Consider the following 20,375-nt stretch of genomic DNA (forward strand, 5'->3'; position numbering starts at 1 on the left):
GATTCTAGGACCATGTGTCAGTTTCCCTTCATGTGGGGGACTCTGAGAGGGATGGAGAGCTGTCAATGTGGTGACTTCATGCCTGGTTCCTAACTAACCAGCCATGGAAACAGATATAGAAATCTTTCTTGACACCAACCAAGGATCTGCTATGGGGTACCAGCAAGGCCACTATGTTTTGAGAACACCTGTTCCTGAATCAGGGGCTTTGCCAGCGAGACACAGTCATGTATAGCACAGTTGGAGGCATCAATCCTGAAACTTGAATCCCAGGGCAGGAGGGGTTTGCCAGAACTCCTGGGACATCGCCTGGCAGTAGAGCGGGCTGGCCTGCATCAGACGTGTCCGGACAAAGCAAGCAGGTGCTAGGAGGCCTCTGCCAGCAGGGTGTATACGTGGGGGGGACAGGTCAGGCAAACTGCTTCACTGGCTAGACACCAAGGAGTGGAAATTGAGGGTAGTGCCCATTTTCATAGGTTTGGATGGTACACGGGCCACGTAGGAGCTGGAAGTGGCCACCACATTTGCAAACTACTATATGTGCTTCTATGCCGCAAGTATGTGGCCTCAGCACAAGGAGGCAAACTCACCTATTGCTGAGATTACCCTACCGACTTTGATCCTGGCCAAAAGGGAGGCCCTCGAGCATCCCATGAAGGTGGAGGAGCTTAGCAATGCCCTCACAGATTTACATGTTGTGAGAGCCGGACCTGGCCTGGAGCCTCAACCCTAGCCACATCACCTGACCCATTCAGGTGGACCTCGACAATGGACAAAGCTCCTGCTTAATGTGAGTGGTAGAGTGGCCCTGTATAAAGTGATGGTTCTCCCACACCTCCTTTACTTCCTCCAGAATTTTCCCTTTGGTGTTCCTAACCAGTGGTTTGCAGCCTTGACTACTAGAGTACGGAAATTCCTTTGGGATAACAAACTCCCCAAGATCTACTTTGACAAATGGGTTCAATCTAATATGAGGGCAGCCTGGCAATGGCTGACATCCATCTCCATTATTGGGCAGCAAATACCGTTGTGGTGAATGACTGGATGAGTGGAGGGTGGGCAGGCCTAGCCTTTTGACTGATCAGTTTTCACAATCTTCTGGGCGTTCTTGATGGCGCATCAATCCCTAGATTGCTCACGGAGATCACCAGAGTGGTGTTCCTGACTTGGAGGACTGCCCTGCAATGGTCGTAATGGGACTGGTCGGTGGCCCTGGAGACTCTACTATGGACCGGCAACTGGCTGAATGAGGTGACACGACTAGAGGGATTTAGGGTATGGGAAAATATTGGCATCTCACTACTGGGGATATATGAGAGGGCACCACATGAAGTCCTTTCAGAAACTCCAGATAGCATTCTCCCACCACAAATCACAGTTCTTTGAATACCTCCAACTCCGCCACACGCTCTCTGGATACCGGGAAGCACATGACTTGGCCTGTCCAATTACAACCCACTGGAGGTCAGGCTTCTTATGGGCCCGCTAGCTAAAGGGAGGTTCTCTCAGCTCTACAGGGCCCTGGTCAATCACTCCCCCTGTACACTATCACCCTTCAGGGAACATTGGGAGGGGTGGTCGGGCCTGTTGTAGGAGGTGGAATGGAGGGAAAGCAAGTATGGCACCCCATATTTTGGCCATTACTGCCCGGTTTCTCTTCATCCAGTTGAAATTTCTCCATTGCGGCTACCACACACCCAGGCATCTGTGGAGAGTGCAAAGGCTTACGGACCCCGCAGCACTAGATGTGGGAGGGACTCAAAAGATTTTTCCATGTCTTGTAAGTGCCTCATTGTCCACAATTACTGGGTGTCTATTTTTGGGACTCTGTCTAAGGTGCTGGGCCAGAACATTAAGGCATCCCCCTAGGTCTGGTGAATGACCTGGGTAGCCCTAGAAGGGGCAGAACATAGGTGGGGCTGGTCACACTGCTGGTGAAAAGAGACAAGGTCAAAATTTGGAAATAGGCAGTGGTGTGGAGGGTAGGCATGGACCGCTCCGCAAAGTTGGAGGAGCCAATATACTGATCCCGTGGATGACCCAAGAAACACTCGAAGATAAGGAAAAAATGGTGGTCTTACTATAGATTAAAACCAGAGCTATGTGTCTTCCAGAGGGTGGATGGATTGAATGTTGGTGTAATCCGAGAATGTACACGCGATCCCCTGAGCGAAACAGCATTGTGTGTGTTGTACTGTGCCCTAAATAAAACCAATAAAGTGTTGTTATCAAGTTTAGGATCTATTCAATGCCCTTTCCCTGTTTTGTGTCTTCAGATTAGGGGTCTGATATAGAATTTGGCAGGTGGGTTACTATGTCATTAGGAATTCAATCTTCCCCCACACCATAAATGATGTGCAACCAAGAATCGGGTGGATTAGATATCGCCTTTTTGTCAAATGTCCCCTTAGCACATTCTTCTAAATGAGATGAAAGATGAAAGATAAAAAGGACTGGGTGACAAGAAAAAAGTGAGAACAAGAATGCTAAGCAATCAGTGAAGAGAAGAAGTGCCATCATTGATGAATACTGCAAATTACCCATCTCCGTACACTCCAAATTCCCAAAGAGAATGTTCCTAGTCTTACATCCTTTTGCTACAAAGACTTCAATGGTTCAGTCCACAACAGAATCAAGTGTAACTTTAAAGTCTCTGCACAAGGTAATCATGCCTTCATATGTAGCAAGTTTGAATGCTATTTTCCACAAAATTGCTGATCATCAACATACATATAAATGAACATAGAACATACAGTGATCATTATCTGATTAGTGATGACCAGGGCCATCTCACCTCCCCTTTTTATATGAAAATTATCTAATTGTCTGTGAAATCTGATTAGAAATGAGTTTACAAACATCTTGAATACTATCAGTTTGAAAGGTCACCTCGCATCGTAGTGCAACAAATTTCCTAAAAACGCTTCATTCTTTATAGGTAAGAAGCATTTCTTGGATGCATAAATTAACTACAGCAAGATGACATATATAATTAATAACCATATCTTGCTTTGAGCAGTTATTAAGCCCATTAACTTTTCATAATATTTTTACAAATTCTAGCCACTACATTGCCTTTGCGGATCTGCTGATATAAAACAGAAAAAAGCACATTGAGACAAGATATTTTGACTGTAGGCGTAGATTTAGTGCCAAGAAAGACCCCATTTGCACCTACCAGGTACCCACAAACGTATACCTAGCAAGAGGAAAAGGGTTTACTGATATGTGATTGTACACCACGATTGCGTTCATTACACAGCAGTAACCCCCACTCAAGGGCAGGGAATTGGCACATGAATGTGTGCTTTGTCATCAGGGCTTGTGAATGCTCACAAACTGCTCACTGACATTTTTTCACACTGTAAATTTTCGGAGGTGTGCTCCAACAAAGGGATGGATCAAATCAACTTTTAAGGTGAAAAGGGGAGCAGGGTTTATCCAAGTGAAAAATGTTTTCCCTATGGAGAAAAAAAACGAAATAAGAAAACAACTGCATTAGTGCAGATGATCACTTTTTCCAATGCATAATTTTAGCATAGGTCCCATGCCATATGGGGAAATAAAAAATGTTTTTAAAAAATGATTGACAAAGCTAATAAATCTCATGTTTTAGCTTTGTCAGTCCTGTATACTGTTGTTTTTTACCAAGGCAACAAGACAAACAAGCATTGAAAATGCAATAGGTCTCGTCTTCTATTCATTTAAAGCCATTTGCTTTGCTATACAATACCATTAGCAAAGCAAAAGACTTTAACTTAATCAAAGGCGAGACCTATTGCATTTTTAATGCTCGTTTTTTTATGGCTCTTAGCTCTAATTAACCTCGATGCTGAATGTAAATAGTCTCCCCTCTTGTGTGAGAGTGTAAGGATTATCCTTGCGTCTCCATTCTGGTTAACGGAGGATTAAGGCGCTTCTCTGTCGTCGTTGAGGATTAAGCTGTGTGGGTGTTCTCGATAAGAGGTTCTGCAGCCATTCTGTCCCCGGTAATGGGGTATAATGTTCCTTTCTTTAGTACGGGGTGTTGTGATTATCTGTCCCTTGCAGTCAATCTCCTCCCACCCCCTCCTCGCGTCCTTCGCTGCCGCTGTCTCCTCCTGTGCCACTTTACCTTTAGTGTGGTGGAGTTAGGGTTGTCTTGCAAGTTGGTGGTGTTTAGGGGGAAACCTTTGTATGCGGGAGCTTGTTGTGCGGATCTTAGTTTTTGTAGGGGTTGTGTGGAGGTGCCTTGTTGCATGCCTGGGCTTGTGGGTAGGAGTACATGGGGCTACTTGGGGTTGTCTTGTTTGAATGTGGGAGCAGATTGGGGAAAGCTTGTTCCGGTGTGGAAATGGTTGGAGGAGAACCTTCTTGTATGCTGTGGCTTGTTGAAAGTGCTTGACTAGAAGTGTGTGTGTGTATGGGGGTGGGGGTCCTTGCTTGGAAGTTGTGGGTCAATAGAGTTTTGCTCAGACGCAAGCCTATTCGGTGTCTTCATCCATGGCTGTTGTGGGTCGTTATTTTCATTGTGTGTGTGTGGGGGGGGGTGTTGGTTGGGAAACAAGTGGAGACTGGTTGAGAAGAGCTTGATGGGTGGTTGGAGCTGGCTTTCTTTGGTCGTGGGGCTCTCTGGGGTATTGTGCAGGTGTATGGGTTGTTGGGGGCAGTCTCCAATGGATGTGGATCGTGGCAGGTGGCATTATGGTTGGATATGGGGACTGGATGGGGTGTTCTCCTTTAGATGTGGGTGTTCATAGGGCTAATTTTGCTTGGCTTTTGGGACAGGTTGGGGAAGTCTTTGTTGGTTAAGGTGTGGATCAGTGTTTTGGGAAAGAGTTGAGAGGAGCGTCTTTGCGCTTGGGGCTGCTTATTTGTGGCCATACACATGTGTCTGGGGTTTTGCCCAGATGTGGTGGTGGCCACCGTTAGCAGTGGGTGTTGATAGGTGCTACAGTTGGGTGTGGGAAATGGTTGGGGGAGAGCTTGCTTGGACATGGGGGCCTCCTGGGTTTGACCTTGCACAGATGTAGGTGCTTGTTGGGGTGATGCTCAGACATAGGGTGGTCTTCATTAGATGTGAGCGTTAATGGGTGTTATTTTGGTTTTATGCAATAAATACCTTGGGAAGAGCTTGCCTAGATGTCTGTCCATTTGGTGGTTTGCTTTTGTTTGAACGTGGAATCACTATGGGATATTGCTTGAGTGAGGGGGCTATTGTGGATGCTTGTTCAGGCCGTTGGGGTCGGTGTACCTTGAAACTGAGTTTTGATTGGTACTGTTTTAGTTGCATGTGGTGCATGGCTGTGCGGATAGTAAGGTTTGTTTGTGAAGGGGGTAGATATGGGGGTTGGACTTACTCAGACACAGGGGATATTGGAAAGTAGGTGTTAATGGGTCTTATTTTGGTTGGGTGTGGGTCTTGCTTAGATCGACTTTGACTGGAGAGTGGGGCTGGTTCGAGGGAGCATGCATGGGCACGGAGCTGGTTGGGAGATAACCTTACTGTCATCTCCGTTGTCCTTCATCTGACGGGGATGTTGATGGCTCTAACTTTGTTTAGCTGCCAGCACTTGTTGGTGGTCATGCCGATGGAAGGGTGTACACAGTGTATTGAAGTGGTTTTGGTCATATTTGAGAACTTACCAGGGGGTGCGTTTTGCTCACATGTGGATGATAGTTTGGGTGTTTTAGCTTTTGGTGAGATGTGGGGGCTGGTTTGATGTCGTGCCCTGGGGGTTATTGGTAGGGAGTCTTGCAGGAGTCTTTTCAGAGTGGCTAGAGCATTTTATTAAGAGGTCGGAACGCTGAAATCCTGAAACTATGCACCAGAATGAACTACTCCGCTCTGTATCATCTGTGTAGGTGGAGGAGGAGGGGGAGGTGGTTCCGGTCAGACCCCCCATGCACTGTTTCTGGGGAGAAGGGGCTGCGCTCCATGTTCTTTCACACCTCCAACCCCGGCCGTGCCAGTACTCTCCGGGCTCTCAGCCTAATTTCCAGCAGCCCCGGGCGGGATGGGATGTGTCCTCCGGTGCCCTCGGCAGACACTGCCAGAGAGTGACGAGCAGACGAGAGGGGGCGCGAATCGGAGCACCGGGGCGGGGGTAAGGACAGGGAGCAAGGAGGAGACTGGGGAGCACCGGGGAGGGGGCAGAGACCGGAGCCGAGCTCGGTGTAGGGGCCGAGGCGGATCCTTTCCCAGTCCTCTCACACCCTCATCCCTCCGCTGCAGCGTCGTACCGCAGGTAAGGGCTTAGCAGAATTCATTCCATTTGAAACATTTGTCAAGGTGATTTTACTGCCTCTTTCTGCCGGTGTAGTGCTTGCTGCTGCTGCTCACGGATTTTCAGATAATTTACGGACGCAACAGAAGAGAGCGACAGAGTGAGGGGTCATCTGAGGTAGAAAGGAGGGCGGCAGGAAGAAGGGAATAGGGCTCAAGTGTATTATGGGGTTAGAAAAGAAGGAAGGGGTAAAGAAGAAGCAGAGGGGAGATATAAAATAAGAAGAAAAGGAGAAGGAAAGGGCGATACGGGAGGAATGAAGGAAAGAGTCTGAGAGAATGAACGAGAAAGGAAGGCGCAGGGATGAATGAAAATAAGCAGAGACAAGGAGAGGAAGAAAAGATGCGGGGACATAAGGGGTTATCGCGCCGAGAAAGGAGTTTGGAGAAGATGAAAGAAGAAGAGGAATGAATCCGAGGAAAGAGGCAGAAGGTATGAAAAGGGCAAAAGAAGGGAGTAGAGGCGAGAGAGAAGAAGCATGGTGAACTAAAGATATAGGACACTGGATGGGAGAGGAACGAGGGCAGGCGAACACTAAACAGAGGCAAAGAGGTACAGGAAAAGAAGAAAGAACGTGAGAACTAGAAGCAGAGAGGGGAATGGGGTGCGAAAAGAGACGGAATAAAGGATAGGAAGGCAGCCAAAAGAGAGAAGAGGAGAAAACACAGTAAGGGTGAGTCCGTTGAAAACACACAAGAAAGAGTGAGGAAATCAGTAGATTATTAAGAGGAAAAACAAGACTTTTGAATAGAGGGAAAAATAGCGTTCGCCAGGCAGCCGCTGTTTCTCTTTGCATCGCGCTTTCACTTTAAAGTGAAAGCGAGATGCAAAAATAAACGCACTGCGCCATGTCTCCTTATTTGTCTGGCCCATCCGGACTGGATTGCACGGCTTGTTTACATTACACGCCTCCTTGCGATAAGAAACTGCTTCACGACAGCCGTGAAGCAGGCGATCCGGTCTGGATGGCTGGACAAAAAAGTGAAAAGGAGGCACCCCAGAAAGCTTATTTCCAATGGCAGGCCACCGTTTAGCATTAACGGTGACACCAGCCGATGGAAATAAGGGTCGGGGCTTCAAGCCCTTTTCTAAAACTCCTCATTAGCAATAAATCTCACCGAGCAAGCTACACATGTGCGCAGCATCGCTAGGCGAGACCTAAAAATCATTACTGGTAATGCCGTACAACATGAAAAAATGAAAGCCCCTGTGGTGGCCAGATTCTAGTTGTAAACTACTAGCCTAAGATCATCTTGGAGTGGTAAATGTAAAATAAAAGTGCCCAAAAGCACACTATATAAAACAAGCATTTACAATGCAATGGTTTTGCCTTTGTTAAAGTTAGAGCTATTGGCATTGCTCTTGACATTATTTTTATTTATGTTTTTTTTAACATAAATAAATGGCATTGTCATTTACAATCCTACTAGCTTTATCTCTCGCAAATGACACACACAAACACACACAGAGCCCCCCACACACACAGCCACACAGAGCCCCCCACACACACAGCCACACAGAGTCCCCCACACACACAGCCACACAAAGCCCCCCACACACACAGCCACACAGAGCCCTCCACACACTCACACCTTCGCAATTTTGCTAAAATGTCAGATACGTTTTTTGGTTTCATCAGTACCCGTGTACGTGCTTTGAAATGACAGTCAAGCTGTAAGAGTGATGCAAAAAGACCCCAAAATGACACAATACACAAAAATGATTTCTTGAAGCTAAACTCAAAGTGATGCTTGCTAATTGAAAATCATGCCATATGCTTACCCACAAGAAACACATTATTTTAATGGAACATCTCGGTCTACTAAACCGTTTTCAATCAAGTGTGTTGGGTGGTTATTTCTCTGAAGGGAGTTTTAGGCTTTAATTCCGTGTTGCATAGGACTGTTCCGCGCTGAATTTATGGACCAATATAATTCGTTGACATGTGCTACTGGTTGTCTGTGCCACTGGGAATATTTGATGCTGTACGTTTGACTTGCGATTCCGTTGAAAAGCCATTTGGGTGTTAGCACAGGTTTGTGCACACACTTCTGTGTAAGGGGTTTCACGAGCAGAGTATTGGTTGTGAGTAGATTATATTTTCTTTTTAGCTGATTGTGATGTTTTGTGGTTGTATTTGATCTGCAAATGTTTAATTTGATATCCACTGCCTATTGCTGTGAGGCTGGAGGGAGCCTGTCGGCATAAATCTGAGCATCCATAATACAGCAGAAAAGAGGGATTGGACAAAGGAAGAAAAAAAAAATCCCATGGGAAACCAGAATAGAGCCAGAGTCTCCCAATCTCACAGGCAGCAACTAAACTACCAGAGCACGTGCCCTATTTGAGAGTTTGCTAGTGGTTGCTGTAGGTTGGTGCACTTTGTACTTGTGTCAGTAAAAAGTGCGGTTGGGAGGGAGTTTATGTTTAGCTTGTTTGATGGGGCAATACTGCTCTATCTCCATTTACATTTATGTTTGGGGTGGTTTATTTCACACTGCCTCATTAATTGTGGGTGCTCCTGTGTCTCTGGTGGTTTTTGCCTGAAAACATGTTTTGTTATCTGTAGATTTTGCACTTGTCTAATGCCTTGGGGCTCTTCTGTGAGTGTACAATGGACTGTTGTGTTAAAACCCGTCTCACACTTCTTTAAAGTCTTTATTTATAGTGTTGATAGACTTGATATTTGTGGATTTATGCATTTGTCTTTGTAAATGCCTCTGTGGCGATGATTGGAGGTGTTCATCTGGCTAATGTTCGAAAACTGCAGTGGTCTGTGGCGGTGTATGCGTGACTGTTTCTATGAATGAATTGTTCCCGTGTCGTGGAGCTCCTAATGGGTTTGTTTTGTTCGTTTGGCAACGGAGTTGTACCTGTTTCCGCGTTTGTCTTTAGACACAGTAATATGTACATAATTTATGGATGCTGTATTTGTATCTGTGCAGCTAGATGTTTCTACACTTGCATTGATAATATTTCCTTTCATGAAAAAAGACTATGCTGGTGGCTACTGTCAGTCTTGCTTTGAGAATGTACAGGTGTCTGTGGCTAGGTTCGGTTTGTTTTGTGGTAGGTGCTGGAGCATGCACATGTCCTGTGATGGTGTACATTTGTGCATAAACATCCGGTCAGCAGCCTGCTCGCCTTTTTAATATCTAGATTACGTTTGCAAGTGTGTTCCCTTTTCAGTAGGTGAGACTCTCGTCACTGAGATGTATATAGTTCAGGGCTAGTGTACCTCTTACGTGTCTGTGTATATGTGTGCAGGGGAGGAGTTGTGCTCGCTTCATTTAGGATTCATCTCCTCTCCACCGAAGGAGCATACCTTCCTCTCCACTTAACATCCTCTGGAGCGATTGCCTTTTTTCACCCTCGGGAGGTGTATGTGTTTCTCCAGAAAGTGGAGCGCTCATCTGATGTCATCAATATGCTTTGATCTGGGTAGAAGGAATAGCCGTGTGACACGTGCTCTTTTAGGCTGTCATTTCCATTCATTCCCAGGTAGTCTAAGATTTCTGAGCGGCCTGTCAGCTCGCCCACCTTCTGCGTGTGTGTAAGATTATCCGGAAGTTACGCGTGTCTATGGTCTGCTGCGTATTGTTTTCGTTGTCAGATTAAACATGCTTTTGAGATGGGGTCACCGGCACATGCGAGCGCTGTGACCTGTGTTCTCTAGACCTGTCCCGGGGTATCATGCGTGTGGCTGCGCGCCGTCTGCATGTGTCGAGGGCGAGGCCAGGACACGGACTGCACCCTGGGAGCGGCCAGACACCGGCACATTCTCGCGCCTGCCAGCTGTATCTGAGTCGGGCTGATGCGCTGTGTGAGGGCAGACACCATCAGCAGGGGTGTAGGCAGAAAGTAATCTGCCAACTATACCACAGTAATCTAACACACACTGCACAATTGAAGGGAAAGCAGCCTCCGCGGCCACAAACAGCAGCACTGGTGTAAACTGCGGCATGGACCGGGCGCGCACAGCAGCACAGCGACTCTGCAATGATGTCCATTTAATAAGCGCTCATCGTGCAGTAGCAGGCACACGCATGACGACTGGCTGCCTTTTAATGAAGTGCTTTAGAGCAGTAAACGCGCGGCGCTGCAGAACCACAGCTGCTGGCCGCGTGCACACCAATCACTGACCAGAACATCTGGCAAAATTGAAAGGCGCGCTCATGGTGTCCCCTCGGCTGCAGCCTGGTCCAACTCTGCCCCACATAGATGCCCCAATCCGCAGGCGCTGCCCTGCGCCTGGGTCTCAGCAGACCTGCTCACCCGTCGGACAAACAAACATTGGAACGAGCAAGCAGCGCCTTACCTTAGCGCGGGCTCCTGTCGCGGCAGCTCCTTCCTCTAAATATTGGCTCCGTTACTCCAGCCACCGCCGGTACGGTGCTGTAGTCTCCTCAGACGGTGGCCGCGGGGAGGGAGGGGGCAGTCCCTGGAAGTTTGGTGCTCCGATAGCGAGGGGAGGCTGCGGACTCGGCGAGGCAGGGAGCAAGCGTCTCCTTCTGGTGTCTCCATCTGCGTGATTCATTCAGCCCCATCTCCCTGCCTGTCAATACTGCAGCGAGGTGACGGATGGGTGGTGGGGCGCTGTAAGGGAGGGCTCCGGACGGCTGGGCGCGAGCAGTAAGGAGGGAAGGTGGAAAGAGTAAATCGGCAAGGGACGGTATTGAGGGCGGGTGCCGTCAATGCCGGACCAGATTCGGGGGCGTTCCCGGCTGTTGGCTGACGTCGCGTGACGTAGCCAAAAGGGAAAAATTCTCGGGAACGCCCCCGAATCTGGTCTGGGATTGACAGACAGAGCCCTCTACCAATGGCTAGCCTCCATTTATGGAGCTAGCCAATGGGAGGAGGGGGCGAATACCCGACCCCACATAGAGAGATATCGAGATATCATTAGATTTTGCTAGCGCATGCGTACTTCGTACGCATTGCGTAGGCAAAACCTAAAAAGGAGATGCCAGGCAGCAAATTTCAACAGTGGATAATGCTAAAATAAAAGAGAAAAAAATGGAAAAAGAATATGCTGGCAGTTTAGCAAAATGGAGTGCAAGGGGGATGGTAGAGAGGATGCAGACATGCAGTGGGAAGACCAGTGAGAAATGGAGAATATTTTTTTTTAAGGCTAAAAAAAGGTGAATAGGACATGGTGGGACAGGCGGAGCAATGGATGAGTTTGTAAGGGGTTTAAGTGAGAGAGAGTTGGGTTGGGGATATGACGGGTGAAGCTGGACACGAGGGAGAAAGAAAGGATACAATTTAATAAATGAAAAGAATTATAAAGATGCTATGCTTCAGGGGATGGACAAACACAAGAAGATGAAGGAAAGCCATTAAATAGGAAGCAAGCAAATAAGATTAACAACCAATGGTAACTCATAGATCTGCATCCATGCACAGGAGTACCTTTACAAGGGCAGATTTACCATACCGTTTGTGAATCGGACTCCCACACTTCTTATGTTGGCCTTAATGCTCATTTTATACGTCTTTTCCCCCTTTTTGGCCTAATGATCCTAGCACTTTGAACTATATGCCACACCAACCCATGATTATCCTAGTTTCATTGGTGTGGATTGTTTTCTGCAGCATTGTCTAGGCTCCTTCTCCTTCCCTACTCAAGCATTGCCTGCACACTAAACTAACAGAGTGAAAAAGTATGGTAATGTTCTTTTAGAACAACAGATGAAGGAAAAAGGGATAGATACAATTGGATCTTATTCCTACAGATATCCAAATGAAAAATATAAATTATTTGTAAAGTAGCCAGATCGCTGTTCAGTGGAGGTATGTTAACGTGTGGGTCAGACCATTGGTAAATCGGTTCATAACCCTCTGCGATAGTTTCAAATATTTGACACTTGAGTTCCCTGTTTAGTTTAACATAATGTTTTAAGTATCCATTCCAGATGAAGAATGTCTGCAAATGCCTCTCCCAGCCATTGACACTTACACGTGTTCAGCATTGACCACAGGACAATGGGTCTTGCTATGATGTGCAACCTCCAGCTTTATCTGGCTCTGCAGGTCTTTAAATATAACAAAACATTATTTAAGGTGCCAATATATTTAGAGTCCAAGGGGTAATACAGACCCAGGAAAGGAAGCTTAACCTATCACATAATTGAGCTTGTTCAAATAGAACACAAATAACAAGGAATTTTTGAAACAATAAGTTGCCGAGGTTTGTTCTAATGAGTCCGTGATCTTTTTTGTTGCCTTTTCGTAAGAACAGTGAGGCAGCTGGTGAACCCGTTGTATTTGCTGGGCAAAAACAACAGCCTTTGATTTGGTAATCACATTTTCTATTAGTTTTAAAATAAACATGCTGCAATCATTTTTCTCTAATCCTTGTGAGTTTCAAAACCAATTCACATAATTCACATTGTATCACAGATTGCATCTTGAAGATCTCTGGATTTGTACTTCTGAAAATCTAACTTCTGTGTTCTCGATTTCTTAAAATTCAAGCTTCAAGTATACTCAATCCATATCTGGCATATTTTGGAGTTTGGAGACCCTTTTCTCCGTTTCTTTCATTTGCTGGCCAATGGCAGCAGGCTTGGACTCACGTTGTGATAAAATGTGGGTAATTCACATTTTATTAAACGTTAATTCTTCAGGTAATTCTTATGAATTGATAATTTACTTTTCAGATTTATTTTGATATGGAAGAAGACGTACAAGAGATGTCACAGGAACAAAGAGAGGAGCGATTCTGGAAGGACATGAAGCATATGAGTGGTGCAAACATACACCATTGTCCAAATAGAGACTATTCTCCACACTAAAACTGAGGTTCAGAAGGCTCTTTCCAACCTGCATCATATGTTTCTCTCTTCTCGCACTGCGTTTCCTGTACAGTGAAACTGCTTTGAGAAAGAGTCACCCTCTCTTCACTGTCATCAGGAAATGAAGAAAAGAATGAAGGTTGTAAAGAACACAACGTCCTTTCTCTCTGGGAGATGCATTAACATTTTGAAAATGTAGTTCCAAAGAACACTCAACTAAAATATTTAGCTGAAGGATTGAATATCTGTATCTACCCCACACGGTAGTTTATTAACATACTTCCCACTTAACACCAGAACAGTGCTAAATATGTGCTGTGAGGGGTAGGAACATTGTGGCCGACTACTGTTTCCATATGTGAGTTTTCTCATCCCAACACAATTATCCAGTTGTTTATGAAATACAGGGTTGACTTTACTGAAAAACTTTTATTATTCCCAAGGTTCCTTTCTTTCATAGAATGATGGACCCTGAGGTTCTGTGAATTCTTAACCCGTGGGTTCCATTTTGTGTATGGCAGCCATTTTGTGGTTGCCCTCACATAGGCCATGATTGTGGCTGAAACAAGTCTTTTAGGGCCATGTAGACCTTAGCTTGAGTTTGTGCTGACTCCTGTTTGACCTGAGTCAACTGACCCTGTTGCCTGAAGCTGACCTTGTTAAACCAGTTCCTGCCCTTTAGCTGATCAAGATTGAGGATCAAAGCACAGGACATTGTAGAGTTTGGTATGCACACACACACCCCTTATCTGTTTTCTGTTCCTTCTTTTATGGTCTGTTTATGATATGGGTTGTGGTCCTTTTATTATGGGTTTGTCTGGCTTGTGTAAGAAGGAATGTTAGGTATTTTGCATGCTTGCAAAAGCTAGGACTGCCCCTTACTTGTATGCTGAAGTTTGTAACCCTGAGAGCATATAAAAGGCCTCTGTTCTCTGTATTCCTCAGACTACCTCATTCAGTTGCTATGACTTCTGTGTGACGTGGCCTCACTTATTAAATTTAATAAAGATGTCTTTTCATATTTTCAGCTTCTGTGCCAAGTTCTTTTTTATTAGTAAGTATTCCCTGAGAATGAAGATTACAGTTCTTCAAATGGCGCGGCCAACGTGGGCTTCATCAGAGAAGTGACTTTCTCTGGGAGTGATCTTGTCAGGAGACTGAATTCTACTGAGGAGGACAGAACAGGATTCTACTAAGGAGGTACTCTGTGCACAGGCATTCTGGAAATTCTTTGGTTCTGCAGCCCAGTATATTTCTGATCTTCCTGATTTTAATCCTCCACATGATGTCACTCCTGACTGAGAACCTTTTTGGCGTGAGTATTCTAAAAAAAGACCGTTAGGTCATGTAGAACTTGACAGTTAGAATTTGGATAACCTTTTGATTAGTAAAAATAAGAAGTACAAGTGGGTCGCTCCCACGACTTTGTTTGGTTTCTTGGTTTTGATTTGGTTATTGCAATTACCAAAGCCGAGGGGTTTGGTTTCTTGGTTTTTGATTTGGTTATTGCAAATTACCAAAGCCGAGGGGCTCGTATATTTGCGAGTGTATTGGTAGAGATAACCCCTTGAAGTTTGAAGCTAGATTAGTGAGCTATAAAATGCCTAATCTTAGCAAATTTGGGACTGTAGCTTTGGAACTTTGGAATTTGTGTTGGCCAACTTTGGATTTGTATAGGTTTGGATATGCGAATTGCAATTTGTGTAGGCAGGTAATGAGGAGATATTTCTCCATTTGGTTTAGTTGAACGGTGCATGTACGAAAAGTACCTTAAGCACCACTTTGATTATAATACTTGCGTATTCCGCAGTTTTTTTTGGCATGCCTGTTCTCAAGCTCACATGTGTTGCTTTTTTTGGAAGGTACCATAGTGTGATGTGAAGTAAATTAGCCAGCCCCCCTAAAGGGAATATCTAAATAGGTTTAGATTTACAAACATATTTCTTCCTTGGTGATTTTGTAACCCCAGGGAATTAAAATATGACATAATACATATAAGGATCCTTTGTTCTGCGCAATGTTATGAAGGAAGATATGCAGAGCGATTTTGTTTGGTGTTCTGCTAGCCAAAGCTAGTGAATTGAGTGTATTTTCGCTTCTTGGACATACATCAGTCTGTTGGGCTGTTTTTGCAGTCTTTTTGAAACACAATTGAGAAGCGTTTCTTGTAAATATGACTTACAACTAGGGTGACCAACTGGCATTGGTGCAAATTCAGGACGGTGAGTGTAAAAATTCAGGACAAAGGGTCAAAATTCAGGACACAAATTCAGGACAGGAGGTCAAAATTCAGGACAAAACTTCAGGACAATAGGTAAGTTTTACAGACACCTCAGAGGTCGCGCAATAGTATATAAGTAAGCCCAGCCATTTCCAAACATATTCAACCATTTGCAAACCTATCCATCCTATGTATCCTTCCATCCATCCTTCCCCTCATCCATCCATACTTCCCCTCATCCATCCTTCCTTCCCCTCATCCATCCTTCCCCTCATCCATCCATCCTTCCCCTCATCCATCCTTCCTTCCCCCATCCATCCTTCCCCTCATCATCCATCCATCCATCCTTCCACCCACCCACTCATCACCCATCCATCCTTCCCCTCATCCATCCTTCCGTCCCCTCCATCCATCCTTCCCCTCATCCATCCATCCTTCCCCTCATCCATCCATCCTTCCCCTTATCCATCCATCCTTCCCCTCATCCATCCATCCTTCCCCTCATCCATCCGTCCTTCCCCTCCATCCATCCATCCTTCCCCTCATCCATCCATCCTTCCCCTCATCCATCCATCCTTCCCCTCATCCATCCATCTTTCCCCTCCATCCATCCATCCATCCTTCCCCTCATCCATCCATCCTTCCCCTCATCCATCCATCCTTCCCCTCATCCACCCATCCTTCCCCTCATCCACCCATCCTTCCCCTCATCATCCATCCATCCTTCCCCTCATCCATGCATCCATCCATCCTTCCACCCACCCACTCATCATCCATCCATCCATTCATCCCCTCATCCATCCATCCTTCCCCTCATCTACCCATCCTTCCCATGCATCCTTCCCCTCATCCATCCATCCTTCCCCTCATCCATCCTTCCTTCCCCTCATCCATCCTTCCCCTCATTCATCCATCCCTCTCCTCATTCATCCATCCTTCCCCTCATTCATCCATCCTTCCCCTCATTCATCCATCCTTCCCCTCATCATCCATCCATCCTTCCACCTACCCACTCATTATCCATCCTTCCCCTCATCCATCCTTCCCCTCCATCCATCCATCCTTCCCCGCATCCATCCATCCTTCCCCTCCATCCATCCATCCTTCCCCTCATCCATCTATCTTCCCCTCATCCATCCATCCTTCCCCTCATCCATCCGTCCTTCCCCTCATCCATTCTTCCTTCCCCTCATCCATCCATCCTTCCCCTCATCCATCCATCCTTTCATCCATCATCTATCCTTCCCCTCATCCATCCATCCCCTCATCCATCCATCCTTCCCATCCATTTATCCTTCCCCTCATCCATCCATCCTTGCCCTCCATTCATCCATCCATCCTTCCCCTCATCCATCTTTCCCCTCATCCATCACCCAGCTACCCTTCCACCTATACATCCAGCTATTTACAATTTCTCTCATCCATCCTTCCCCTCATTCATCAATCCATCCATCCTCTCTCATTATCCATTTATTCACTCTTTCATTCATCCATTTACCCTTTCACTAATTCATCCAGCCATCCACCCATCCCTTCACTTTCTTACTCGCCCACCATTCCATATTAATTTTGAGCTGAGCCCTTTTGAGAAGAGGCCCATCAAGAACTTCACGACTGTGACAGAAGCCACCCAGGGCAGAGACATGATCCACCACAGGGGGGACAAGAGCCATCACAGGAGGGGAACAGGATCCACCAAGGTGGGCACAGGGGTGGTCATGCAGTATTCTAGTATCATCTTGGGCTCCTCGCCCCCTCCTGCACAAGAGGCTCTCTTTCCAAAATGCCACCCCCCCACTGTGATGTACAGTATTTACAGGAGATACTCTAAGAGAACTGATTGAACTGATTGTCCTCCATACTTTGTTAATCAGTGTGGGTGCGATTGTGCCTTTTCTTTATTGTATTACATTATAGACTGCATGTTCAAAGAACCGAGGTTTGCTTACAATTTAGTGACAGTGATTAAGCTATGTGAAGAGAACCACGTGCTGCCTCCGTGTAATCTGGCTGAGTGGAGTCTAGGATGTTTGGGGCCCTGGGCAGAAAGGGAATGTGTGAGGCCCCTCTAAAGTACAGATACATGAGTCATTCAGGGCCGTTTGCATGTGAATAGATGTCGCTGCTCCTGAACCTGCAGTCCCTCCTCTCAGTCACCTTCGAGCACCTCTTAACAGGTCATCAAGGGCTGGAGGTGTGAGGGGTGCTATCCCGCTGTGCCTCTCCAGTGCTGCCGGGTATCTGAGGAGCTTTGATGCAGCATGGGAGTCAAGAAGGGAGGTGGGGGCAAGCTGTGCCGGCTTTAGGGTGAGGCGACCAGGGCCCGGCTAAAATGACGGACAAATGGCGTCCGTTAAAGAATCCTTCACGGACAACGGACAGACGGCCAAAATTACGGACTGTCCGTGAAATTTACGGACGGTTGGTCACCCTACTTACAACTAGTATTTGCAAATGGTTTGGTTTAAGTACAGTCAGTGGGCTGTCCTTGGTTTCTGGTCTGAGTATGATTTGTGGGTTAAATGTGTGTTTAAATGTCTATGTGGGTTTCCCATTAGTGCAACTTCTGTAAGTACATAGCGATGGCGCTATTCACGAGTTGCATGGCTAAAGCGCGCTGTATTGTGTGTCCTGAGTGTTTTGACCCCTTTCTGTTTATGTCTGAAATGAGCTCAATGTCTGTTCGTGGTTTTTCTTGATGTTTTCAGTCTATTAAGCAACATTTTGTAAGCATATTCTTGGGTCTGTTGCTAAATAAAATTGTCCTTTTTAAAAATAAACAAATGGCGCAAACATTTTGTCATGTTTCAAGTTAGGCGTCTGTGCTTGGGCTTATAAATGAATGCATCTAAAAATGATAGGCAAGGGGTGCAGCTTGCTCTTATATGTGGAATTATCAAAAAATAATTGGGTTTATTAAAAAAATCATTAATTATGAAAAATAATTATTAAAAATAAGTGCTACAAAATTCGTTTTTTACTATTCATGAAGCTTAATGCTCATACCATGACATCCTAGCATCAAAATGTAATTTAAGTTGTGCTATACCGCATAATGAGAACATTAGCATATGGAATTTCACTTAGCGCAGGCGTACAAAACTCATTTTTCTAAAGCGTTACATGGGATATGTCTGATTAAAAATCTCTGTAAATTGTAAAGAACATTCTGAGGATGATTAATATGTTTCACAAGTAAAGGATATTTATTTTTAAGTGCCCCAAACATCATAGTCGAATGTGGGTAAAATAGACCATTTAAAACAGCATTCTTGCCATTTATGATAGCTTTAAAGTGCTTTAGGCTTCAGTAAATGCATACATTTAGGTGTAATACAAATTTGCAGACTGTCCCCATTTGGGGTTTGCTTTTAAATGGCCCAGTGAGATTCATTTAATGTTGCTGAAATTAGTACCATTGCATAGGGTAATAGCAAACATCTGTTCTAAAGATGGTATGTTATGTTATTATGTTTTGCAAATTAGTCACAGTAACTGTTTTAATAATCTAAGTATAGAAATAAATTGTAGCCCCTAACAGGAGTAATATATATATCATGTGTTTTAAATAGGGTTGGTTATTGCAGGTTAGAAAGAGTTGGGAAGGTTTTTTGCCTTTTTTCAGCCTTAAGAGTGAGGAAGAGATAGAGGGCTGAGGAGCCCGCAAGGCAGATTTTGACCTTAAGCTCAGTAAGGTGGGAGTTAGGAGTAAGTGTAAACAGATGGAGAAATGATTGCTTGGATAAGCAGGGCCTCAAAGGGTGTTGGCGCACGGGACACGCAGAGTGTCAGTGAAAGAATTTTACTTTTGGAAAGTTAAAAGGGCTTCATGTTGCAAGCTGACTGACAAGATGGTAACAGTTAAGTAATGGAAAAAAAAATTGTGTCTGTTAATGTGTATCATGTTTTGTCTTCTGATTAAAAGTTATAATTGATGTCTGTTTGTCATGAGAAATGTCTCTCTTTTGTGTGTTGTGTATTTTTTCTTTATGCCTCTGCTCACAGATCATTCATGGATTGTTCTGGGTGATTTTAAGGCTGACAAGACAGGTGAGTTTGGTTGGTTGAAAAGAGATGTGTTTTTGCGAAATTTCTTTGAAAAGAAATGTTTGTGCATTTTACATATTCTTGCATTTTATCCTTTTATGAATTGTTCCTGCTGGTCCTGTGTGTCAGAAGTGACACACAGTAAGTTGCATTTGACAGCCAAATCTCCACTACCTGGTGATTTGCTGTCAAAAGGAGGGTGAGGATTTTAAACCTGACAAATTAAGCAGGTCCGAATATTGTTAGTACATGACCTGGTGTTGTGCGTCACCGCTCATTTATATATGCTATTGTTTTGTCTATGCTTTTTGTGCTTGATATACAGTGAGTATATCTGATGGCTTGACATGTCCGTTTTGTGCGTTTTTTTGTTGTTGCATGTTTTTGTTTTATGTTGCTGCTTATAATACTATTACATGTTTACCTGTGTTGTGAAGGGATATACATGACAATGTGTATCCTGCAAACAGTTGGGTAGATTTGCTTTGACACTAAATTTCACAGAAAAACAGACAGCACTTCATCAGTGTATGTCAAATTTGGCTTTAATGGTATTTGAAGGAAAATAAAAAAAAGATATACAGAACCAAAGTGTGTCACATGCTGTTAGTCACGTACTGCCCCTCCCCTTAAGGAACAGGCAGCCCTAAAATTATGTATCCTGAATTGGACGTAAGGATAAATGATAGATCTGTGACGTTTGTGCATGGTGACCTAATTTTTATATTACATTAGTCAGTTTTGTTCTGCTTCCTAAGTAGTGTATGGCTTTGTACCATAAAGGAAACCAGGTTTAATTTTTCCCTGAAGAAGGAACTGGAACATTAGCTGAGATTACCGTATATGGTGTAGCGGCCAGTGGTAGAGTTTAAATTTGTGTATCATTTTGACCTTTTGTGTATCACCCATACTCTTGGTATTGTGTCACATGCCTGACTATCAACCAAGCGCATCGTGCCTGGTTATTGGGATTTTAGCCGTGTCCTAGTTCCATTTCCCTTTTCCATATTCTTTTCACCAGTTAGCCCATTTCTTTATTGTTGG

Source organism: Lissotriton helveticus, chromosome 11, assembly GCF_964261635.1.
Source record: "Lissotriton helveticus chromosome 11, aLisHel1.1, whole genome shotgun sequence".
NCBI lineage: Eukaryota > Metazoa > Chordata > Amphibia > Caudata > Salamandridae > Lissotriton > Lissotriton helveticus.